Below are 11,776 nucleotides of genomic sequence, written 5' to 3' on the forward strand. Positions count from 1 at the left end.
AGGTGCAGATGATAAATTGATCACATCTAAATTCACCTGTGATTCCTCAATCGTCTGGGTTGGATGATATCCATTCGATCTGTGCTTCCTGCCCCCCCTCTTCCCCCGTTTTTTGAGAAGTCTCGCTTGTTGCCATATTGAGACCTAGATGTACGAACTCCTTGTGCCATTTCAGGATCCGAGTCTCCCTCCGCTCCATCAGTTGTTTCGGGTTCAGTCGAACTGAAACTGACCCTGTGTGAACTGGAGTTAAATTTGTGTGAGTTATTTCGTTTCCTTAAAATAGATCTTGTTCCACGTCTGTTGAAAATACCACTATTCCAAGAATAGACTTCGTTATTCCTGTAATCTTGGCTGTCACGCATAAATTTGGTTTTCTTAGTATCCGCAATAGACTTCTCCAATTTTTCCAAGTGATCGTCCATTCTTCTCTGTAACATTGCATAATCTGGTGAGCTGGTAGATGAGCTGATTTCCTCCCTGATTTTGGTAAGATCTGTTTGTAGCTCTGTGAGCTTAATCTCCTCATGCTTGGTAATGAGAGTCATAAGGTTGATGGAACATTCCGATAATATCTTATTCCAGTCAGTCAAAAATTCTTCTGAATATTTATGTGTCGGTACTTTGCGCAGTCTGAGACCCCTCGGAATCATGTCTTTTGAGATGTAATTGCGCAGTGTGGTGAGATCCCACCACACTCTGGTCTCACTGGATGCTAGTTTTTCCAAATCTCTGAATTTGCTTTGTAGGGATGCATTCACACAATCCGCATGAGCATCTTCACCGAATACAAAAGCAGCCATTTCAGTTCTCGAACATTGTGGCTTAGGAAGCACAGGCATTTCCGTATTTAAAGATCTTGTAATGAAAATGAACACCGTAAATGGATCCCTTAGGTCATAAATGGTTAAAAACAAGCCATGTATTGAAGAGTTGTATTTCAGACAAGATGAGTGATATACAGTTGTGAAGCTCACTCTTGGGACATGAATATATACTATTAAATAGAAGTATACTGAGGGACTTGTGCTTGTTGACGATAGTTATTTGGCTGCTGTTTAAACCGATCAGATATACGCGGTTGCCCTACTGATCAGCAGAAGTGCATAGGGAACCCCTATGACAGACTAAATGATTTAGCAGAGTGCATTGGGTCCTGGGGGGAAAAAAAAAAAAAATAATAAAAAACCGGGATCCCCAATGACAGACTAAATATAGGCCGAAGGGTTAAGTAGGCCAGGAAAATAGACTGAAGAGTTAGTGCGGATGTGGCCAGCTTTGTCTTGACCCTGAAAAGTCAAGATAAAGTTGGCTATATTAGTAAGTCTGGGATTTAGCAGAGGGCATGGGGAAATCTGGATCGAAGTATGCCCGAGGTAAAGTGCTGGCCTGCCGGGAACTGGGGCATAACACCCAAGGCACAGGGTGTGGTAAAACAGCAGCAGATATTGTTAAAGAACCTGGAGCAAATATATAAAAAAAATTTTTTTTTTAAAAAGCGGGAATGCCCAAGCAGGGAGTTTTCAGTTATACTTGAGGGGATGGTTTCTTGAGAGATGATGGGCCCTGGATTAATAGACAGAGTTGCAGAGCACAGATAGAAGTGATTGAATGTACCAGAGAAAAAAACAAAAAAAACCACTAGGAAACACAGTTGTCAGTAAGAATTAACCAGCGTCCAATTCTATAGATAGAGACGTTCCAGTAGAAAAGAATGTGCCAACTATAATTCTTCTATGTACAGCTTTATAAACCAAAGGTTTCCAGAAACAAGAGGTTTCCCGGGGTGACATGTGATCAGTAATCAGCCATACATTATGGAAAGGCGTCATCAGAATTCATAAAGGAATCAATTAACTCTTCACTTCCTAAAAAGGGAACATTGGGTGAAATGTTCAGGGATTATTGATAGAGAGCTAGATGTGGATTAGGAATTGGCTAGAAATAGAAATAAAGCCAATAGGATAATTTTACGTGTAATGACCCCGGATTGTAGAAGACGTGAGATTGATAAAGTGAAGATTCTTATGGATTTCTATCCAGATCTGCTTGTTGGAATATTCTGTATATCATCTGTCCTAAATTGTCACTAAAGACATTTCCTCTCGTTATAGGAGTTTTCCAAGACATTTTAAACTTTACTGTAAATCTTTTTCCTTTTTGGTTTATTTAACAGTCATTTTAATAATTGCATGGAATGTCTAACAAGATATTGTTAATCTATAGTAACCGTGTTAGACTAATAGAACTAATGATAAGAGAGTAACGTGTGTTAACGTGAGGATGTTTGGTCATTGATTGACAGGAGAACATGGTGACATTTTGACCTTGTAGCTCATAAGTTTTAGCTAGTAAGGGGTTAATGCTACATTCTCTGTTATCTGTAGTTTAGCGGTGTCTGCAGAAAGTGCAAAATAAGAACTGTAACTTAAAGATTGAGGAAAAAAGCCTAATAAGAACACAGGATTGAGTATTATATGTTTTATGTTTTATGTTTATATGTTACGTTATTTGTGTTTTATGTGTCGACCACAATGAAAAATTTCATTCATATTTAAATTTAATATGATGCGCATTACTAAATGAAGATTATAGTTCATTGGATGAAGAATCCAAGAATAGGAGTTTATACACAGTCACTCTAGTTATATACTTGTTTTACATAAGGTCACACACAAAAGGTTTACACGTGTGAGATTGGATTCTCAGTACTGAGAGTGTCTGGGAACAGCCGGTATTGTGAGTGACTGGTGTGTGAGTGACCGGTGTGTGAGTGACTGGTGTGCGAGTGGCCGGTGTGCGAGTGGCCGGTGTGCGAGTGACCGGTGTGCGAGTGGCCGGTGTGCGAGTGACCGGTGTGTGAGTGACCGGTGTGCGAGTGGCCGGTGTGCGAGTGGCCGGTGTGCGAGTGACCGGTGTGTGAGTGGCTGGTGTGTGAGTGACCGGTGTGTGAGTGACTGGTGTGCGAGTGACCGGTGTGTGAGTGGCCGGTGTGCGAGTGGCCGGTGTGCGAGTGACCGGTGTGCGAGTGGCCGGTGTGCGGGTGACTGGTGTGCGAGTGACCGGTGTGCGAGTGACCGGTGTGCGAGTGGCCGGTGTGCGAGTGACCGGTGTGCGAGTGGCCGGTGTGCGAGTGACCGGTGTGTGCGAGTGACCGGTGTGTGCGAGTGGCCGGTGTGCGGGTGACTGGTGTGCGAGTGACCGGTGTGCGAGTGGCCGGTGTGCGAGTGACCGGTGTGCGAGTGACCGGTGTGTGCGCTGAACTATTTTGAAAGGGAAATGGTTTATTTGAAATCACCACATGAGAAGTGAATCGACAAGAAAGATTTTCTTTATGTCATTGTTACATTTTAGGTTATTATTATTTGATATTAGAAGTTTCCATTGGCATGTGATGACGTATATAGTGCACGAGGTTTCATCATTTGTCTTAATAGATTGGTTTATTTAATAATTGACATATACTAATTAAGGAACCAAATATTTTGCAAACCTCTTATTAATTTATAAGAGTATCCTTTCTGTTTAATGCTGGTATATGCACATGACACACACACACACACACACACACACACACACACTACACACACACACACACACACACACTACACACACACTACACACACACACACACACACACACACACACTCACACAAACATATTGGGAATATATTTTTTGAAATGAAAATGCAAATAAGATGACAGCATTCACAGGAGCTGTTGCGTTTATGGTGTCAGATTCCTGTCCAGTCAATCTTATGGTTTCTGACCTCCTTGCAGCAATTCAGGTTGTCATTGGATATAAGTCTGATGGACAGATTGAAGTTACTGATATGCTAAATTTTATGTGTGCTGCACTCTATGGGGATTGGACGGAGAGGAGGAAGACCTCACATCTCAGGAATATTGAGGACGGTCCTGTCCTCCTTCTGGGCGCAGGGTAAACAGATGTAGGACGCATGTCTGTGGCCCCTGTGACTGTTATAATTGTTTTCAAAACAGGCCCAAACCCCAGTTGAAGCAGTGCCCTCCGAGCCTCCCACAGTTGAAAAGTATTGATAACCAGATAAGACAGTATTTGGAGGCCGAGGTACTGAAGGAATGTGTATGTCCTTATAATAAGCCCCTCTCCCTAACAATGCAAAAAACAACAACGTTGTACCTTCCGTCTTGTATCTGTGTAGTAGCAGCAGCTGCTCTACTCAAAGACAAGACAACAGACATAGTGCTAAGATTAGCCTCTAGTTCTCAGGGGGCCCCATGCTGTTAGTGAGATTCTTCATCAAGCACACACTAAGCACATGTCTACTAAGTATGAGACCAGTCTCATCACCCCATATAAAACTAACCATACATTGATGTACAGTGTTAAACCCTACTACATTGCTTCCGCAGGGTTCAACAAAGGAGGAAGAAATGGATGGGTTATATGGATAGGTTACATGGATAGGTTATATGGTCAATGGGAGACTTGAGAGGGAATGGGATAAGTCACAGGAAACAGCAGACAGTGAATTTCCAGCCTGGTGGGAAGTTGGTTTCTCAGCACATTTGATTCCCCAGGTCACAGGTCACCAACATAATTGTATTGAATTAATGAAAATAGAGATGAAAACATTAGAGAATCTAACAGGGGATCCAATATCTAATCCAGCTTTTGAGTTTCTCTTGTAGATGGTTCCAGGTACCACCATGAAGGAGGCTACAAGACTGGGTATATACTGTCACTACTGAAACAGAGGTAATAAAGTAACAACCACTCCCATCCTCCGTGTCAGCACAGGAGGTGGCGGTGAAGGTACTCGCTGAGGCGTGTAGACTGACTGAAGGTAAATATATATATATATATATATACTGACTCTAGATATGCTTTTGGTATTGCACATGATTATGGCCTAATCTGGAGGAGCAGAGATATTGCTGGATCCTCGGTTAAACCCATAATGTTGAGAGAGTGAGAGAACTGTTTCAGGCTCTGACACTGCCAAAGCATGTAGGTATATGCAAAGTGCCAGCTCTTACTAAAGTGCAAGCTGCCCCCGCAGCGAGGGGAAATAGACTAGTAGACAAGGCTGCGAAAGCTGCGGCTCTCATGTCCCTCATAGAGGAGGACGTAGTATTCTTGACCAGCATAGTCCCATAGACATGATAATATTAAGTAGATTACAAAGTCAAGCCACATAAGAGGAAAAAGGACATTGGCAGACAAAAGGTGCCAGTGAAGGGGAGGATGGAAGGTGGGTAACAGGATGTGCCTACCCAGAGTCCTCTTCCCCATGATAACCCAACTAATGCACGGACCAACGCATGTGTTAAGAGAAGGAATGAGTGCAATGGTGACCAAATGGTGGGTACCCCCGAGGTTTCAGCAAGTGCTGTTGCCAGATTTGTCCAGAGGTGCAGGATATGTGTCTGCCATAACATAGGCAAAACTGTGCGGGTTGCAAAAAGGCATATGGTAAAGGCGGCCCACCCATATCAGCGATTGCAGATTGACTCAGTTACCAAAGGTGAGACAGTATGACATGTAGCGGTCTGTGTAGATCTGTTCTCTGGGTGGCCTGAGGCGTGGCCAGTAACGTAGGGCCACAGCAAAAGAAAGATGGCTCTCAGAAGTGGTATGTAGATATGGGGTCTCTGAGACAATAGAAAGTGATAGAGGAACTCACTTTACTGGAGAGGAACTCCAAGAAATCCTGCAGGTCCTGGGTATAGAGCAGCTTTTCACACCCCGTATCCCCAGAGCAATGGGAAGGTAGAAAGGTTGAATGGGATCTTGAAGTTAAAAATCCAGAAGGTCATGGCTGAAACCCATAAACCCTGGACTGAGTGCCTGCCCATTGCCCTCTGACCTCACCCGTTATGTGGGAGCTCTGAAGAAACAGCTCACGCAGATGTATAAATATGTTTATGATTCCATTCCAGATCCTCAGTGATAGGAGGACATTGTTTACAGCCGGGGGACTGGGCGTGTTTAAAGAGACACCGTAAAGCACTAGAGCCGCACTGTGACGTCCGCACCAAGTCCAACTCACAACTTCCACATCCGTTACATTGGAAGGACAGAACTTGGACACGCCGGTCACTGCTGACAGGTCCTCAATCACGAGGCTGAACTGTGGGTCTCGTCAAGCTCCAGCTGACCGCCATCTTCTCTGTCATCTCTACTTTACCTATAGTCTAAATGATGAGCTGGAAGAAGAGTTTAATGACAAGTTTATCAAACATCAAGTGATATCAGGATTGACTACATTACTGGACTGTTGTATATGTCTCCACTCAGAAACGATGCCATATCTGAAGATAGATAACGTTATTGCCTTGGCCTTGCGGTCCCATCTCTTTTCTCTAGCGCTTAACCCTTACTCTCCTGGAGTTGTCTCTCTTATAATAGCAGCATGGATATCAGATCCTTGGCTGTTGTTTAACCGTGCAACATACTCAAAGAGGAAAGCGCTCGGGAAAATAGATCTCAGGCCAGGGGTATCACAGTACATGATTAACTGTTACCCCAATGACAGTGTGTGAATGCACAAACATAGGTCGGCCAATAAGAAATGACATGTTGTTTGATGCTGTAAACCTCACCGGCTGGGAGGGAAGAGACACAAAATATGTATATTGTGTGGGGGTAAAAGCAACTGGCGGCTCCCAGTGCTCCGAGACAGCTAGAAAGTGGATGACGCAGGGTCTAGAAGGTGCAATACGAGGTCATCTAACTGATAAAGGGGGTGGCATCGATGAATGCCACCGGACGGGACATGATCTTGTTCTCCTGGATTGCAGGAGTTTCATCACTCCAGGGATGTGCTTCACCCAACATGTATGTCATATATGTGGTTGTAAAGCATATAAGTGGTTGCCACCCAGGAGACCAGGAGTATGTACCCGAGCCAGACCAGGAGTATGTACCCGAGCCAGACCAGGAGTATGTACCCGAGCCAGACCAGGAGTATGTACCCGAGCCAGACCAGGAGTATGTACCCGAGCCAGACCAGGAGTATGTACCCGAGCCAGACCAGGAGTATGTACCCGAGCCAGACCAGGAGTATGTACCCGAGCCAGACCAGGAGTATGTACCCGAGCCAGACCAGGAGTATGTACCCGAGCCAGACCAGGAGTATGTACTCGAGCCAGACTACAACCAGCTACGTAGATAGAGATATATTATGTTTAAACTTGTAACATGTTTTATTGCAAAAGTATCAGCAGTTAAGAAAACAGCACAGGATATAAAAGTGCATGAGGTCCAGACCCCCCACCACCCACCACCCTAAGAACCGAGGTGGGAGGAAACATTCAGAGCCACCTGTTTACGTGACACTGAATGCTTCCATACCTGATAAAGTTATCTGTCAAGTCGTAGAAAACCACCAAGATAGATGGTATTGCCCGAATTGTGAAACCTGTATTTCCCTAACTCTTCAGGTGTGTACAGTGTGTAACGCTGTGCACGCACCTATTGCTAGACACGTATCCTGAGTATTCATCTCGAGGTGAATGGCACACGGTGCCCTGGATTAGGGGAGCTAACCAGAACGTAATCTCGGGTGAATATTCGAATACATGGCTAAGCAAATTTATGTTCAAAAGAAGGGAATTGTCAAAAATATTTTAATTATCTTTATATGTGTGAACATTTATTGCTTTTGTGAAGGTGATTAGAATATGGTTAAAAGATAACATTTTGCATGGACTCCATCTTGTATGGTCGGCGTCCATTTTGGATCATTGGAATCTATCTTTTGGCCTGAAGGAGCCATCTTGAGATTAATAAGTAAGAAGTAAATGTCAGCGGCGTCCTGAAGCAATTCTATGTTGTGTTCTTGAATGTTTTATTACTCTTTTAAGGAGCAGATCAAATAACCTTGGTGGAATGGACAATGACATTGTTTACCATCTCTCAGCCTTGGATTCAGGCCTCTGTTTAATTAATTTACACTTCTCTGCAGTCTCCATTCTCTAGTGAGATAAGAAGTAGAGACAAATTAACTTGTGTATCTGAAATGTGTGTCCTTCCCATGGGACAAGGTTCAGGCCACCGGGGGTTCGGAGGGTGAAGAATTATTATAATGCATTGATATAATTCTTATTGGCTGAATCAGAGTCATTATCATATTGTAGATGATTGGCTGAAACCAAAGCCTACACCTTTCCTGTCATTATACCATATGTGGAATTTTGGATATTACCATATATAGAATGTTTAGGTTTGCAAGTATAAGGTTACCACCTACTCTCATTATAAGGTCACCGCCTACTCTCATTATGAGGTCACCGCCTACTCTCATTATAAGGTTACCACCTACTCTCATTATGAGGTCACCGCCTACTCTCATTATGAGGTCACCACCTACTCTCATTTTCCTATAAATAAAGATGGATCCGCCCCCTAGGGCAGAGATCGTTTGAACACCGAAGCTGCAGGTCATGGACTCTCTCCGGCCGACCTCTCTCAGATCCACCATTGCGAGAGCATTCACCAATTTGGAGCTCATGGACAAATGCAGATAATGTCCAACGTTAACGGACATACTAAATTCTGCAGCGACATTACTTACATAGTTACATATATATTTATGGTGTTGTTCAGATAGCACTAGTTTTTCTCAGGTGCTCAGAATAGGGTCCCAACCCAGTTGAAGAAATAGAAAGAATTGTATTCGGCACAATCTTGGAAAGGTAAAGTGAATTTATTTAGAATTTTTTCGTAATGCCAGTGACTATATGTGCAAAGTAACGTTTCGGTTGTAAGACCTTCGTCGGGCACTAGAGGAACATACACAGGTAGATTAGTATAATATAGATATTCCATAAGCAAATACAGGATGTAAAGTATTCAGATTTACAGTGAAATGCATTTTAGAAAATATATACAACAAAGATGTGTACAACATTGGGTAATATAAAAAAGGAAAAGTGTCTATCACCATGGGACAGTGTAGAGCATCAGGTGGTATGAATAAATGTGTTTTGTGTGTATAAATACATCTGTATACGTGTGTGTGTGTGCGTGTGGTCCGTGTGGTCCGTCAGTAGTAGGTGGAATGTAACCGGACCGTGTCTGTGTAACAGTTTGAGGAAACAACTGTACCTGTCCAAGATAAGATGTCATTGTATTATCATTTCATGGAGGAGTTGCACACAATATAGTGTAGTATAGGAACCGTAATGTAGTCCATGTCTGAATGGTATTAAGTAGCAGTTATGGAAGCAGGTGTGCATTTAAGATACAAGGTATCACAGAGAATCTATCAGAACTGCAGTTACATGTTTATGACATATATGGTGAGCAAATATATGGACAGTGACTTCAGGGGCTCCTCCCGCAGAGGAATCCCAGGCCAGAGCATCGGCAACGCTCTGGCTGGAGATTCCACCCCTAGAGGTAGCCCCAATAGAGCTAACTGCAGTGAGGGGGGTGTAGCGCTGTCCACGGGGTGGGGTGTGTGGGCCGCGATCTACAGGGGTGTTGCACTATCTACGGTTGGCTTTTTGGCCATTGCTCACCTACCACCAATGATCCAGCAGCGCGGCGGGCTCCTCCTTCAGCCAAATCTCTGATCTCCCGAGGGAACTTTGGTGTCCTGTGGGCCGCAGATGTCAGCTTGAGGGGTCGCATGCGGCCCGCGTGTTTGAGACCCCTGAACTACATCATCCCTTGCGTGTAACCAGAGTTGTGCCTTGACATTTTGCAACCATCCCAGGTGAGGGTTATTCCTACACCTGTACCGTTATCCTTCATTTGTTATTGGGATTTCTGCACCATGATGCGCTTTCTTCTTTGATGGGTAGGAGGGCAGAATCTTGTTTGATTGCTGGAGGGACGAGTGGTTTTCTTTAGTGGACTAGGGGAACTCTATTCTAAAACTTTGAGAAGGGACCTCGTGTAAGACTGGGATTGCATACCCAAGTGGACAGTTATTTTTCCTTCCTAATATTTAGATTGCATCCAGCAGGTGTGAGAGGTAAAAGGACTTTCCTTACCTTCTCTAAGGGTCTATTCACACAGTAGGGCTGCCAGGGTGTTGTTGTAGGGCTGCCAGGGTGATGTAGGGCTGCCAGGGTGATGTAGGGCTGCCAGGGTGTTGTTGTAGGGCTGCCAGGGTGATGTTGTAGGGCTGCCAGGGTGATGTTGTAGGGCTGCCAGGGGGATGTAGGGCTGCCAGGGTGTTGTTGTAGGGACGCTAGGGTGTTGTTGTAGGGCTGCTAGGGTGTTGTTCTAGGGCTGCCAGTGTGCTGTAGGGCTGCCAGGGTGTTGTTGTAGGGTTGCCAGGGTGCTGTAGGACTGCTAGGGTGTTGTTGTAGGGCTGCCAGGGTGCTGTTGTAGGGCTGCCAGGGTGCTGTTGTAGGGCTGCTAGGGTGCTGTTGTAGGGCTGCTAGGGTGTTGTTGTAGGGCTGCCAGGGTGCTGTAGGGCTGCCAGGATGCTGTTGTAGGGCTGCCAGGGTGATGTAGGGCTGCCAGGGTGATGTAGGGCTGCCAGGGTGATGTAGGGCTGCTAGGGTGTTGTTGTAGGGCTGCCAGAGTGCTGGTGTAGGGCTGCCAGGGTGATGTAGGGCTGCCAGGGTGTTGTTGTAGGGCTGCCAGGGTGTTGTTGTAGGGCTGCCAGGGTGATGTAGGGCTGCCAGGGTGTTGTTGTAGGGCTGCCAGGGTGTTGTTGTAGGGCTGCCAGGGTGCTGTTGTAGGGCTGCCAGGGTGCTGTTGTAGGGCTGCCAGGGTGATGTAGGGCTGCCAGGGTGTTGTTGTAGGGCTGCCAGGATGATGTAGGGCTGCTAGGGTGTTGTTGTAGGGCTGCCAGGGTGATGTAGGGCTGCCAGGGTGTTGTTGTAGGGCTGCCAGGGTGATGTAGGTGTAACGACGGGGGTAGGGAAACGAACAAGTGAGCCCTAATCTACCCGCCACTCTGTCCCTGCCTACTTGCAACGACCCGCCCTAGGCGACAAGGTACAACTGGGCGGCGGTCCCTACGCTCAGTAAGTGCACGAGACAAACATACAAGGGAATACAAAGCAAAGGGAAAGGGGCAGTTGCCCACGGAAACACCGTGAGCAACCAGAGTGGTGAACGAGCCAAGTCAAAACAGGAGAGCACGAGGTACCAAACGCAGAGAAGGAGAGTAGTCAGTAAGCCAGGGTCAGTATGGAGCAGGATCAAATAGTTAGGAGCTGTAGCTGGGCCAGGAAACCACACGAAAAGAATCACAAGCAAAGGAGGAACAGGAAAGGCAGGTATAAATAGACAGAGGGCGGGAGCTAGCTCCGTCTGGCCAGGCTGCGATAGGCTCTTCCACTCCTAAGCCTGCCATCCTGAGTGGTGGAAGATGGAGTCAGTCTCAGAGACGTAGATTCAGGTGCAGACTGATTACCTATGGGTGTTAACCCCGAAGCTGTGCCTGGCAGATCCTTTACAGTACCCCCCCCCTTTTATGAGGGGCCACCGGACCCTTTCTAAGTGGACCTGGTTTACTGGGGAAACGAAGGTGGAACTTCCTAACCAATACCCCAGCGTGAACATTCCGGGCGGGTACCCAAGTCCTCTCCTCAGGCCCGTATCCTCTCCAATGGACTAGGTACTGGAGGGAGCCTTGGACCATCTTGCTGTCCACAATCTTGGCCACCTCGAATTCCACCCCCTCAGGGGTGAGAACGGGAACAGGAGGTTTCCTCGAGGGAGCCAAGGACGGGGAGCAGCGTTTAAGGAGGGAGGCATGAAACACGTCGTGTATACGAAAAGATGGGGGTAACTCCAGCCGGAAGGAGACAGGATTGAGGACTT

This window comes from Rhinoderma darwinii, chromosome 6 (assembly GCF_050947455.1).
Source record: "Rhinoderma darwinii isolate aRhiDar2 chromosome 6, aRhiDar2.hap1, whole genome shotgun sequence".
NCBI lineage: Eukaryota > Metazoa > Chordata > Amphibia > Anura > Rhinodermatidae > Rhinoderma > Rhinoderma darwinii.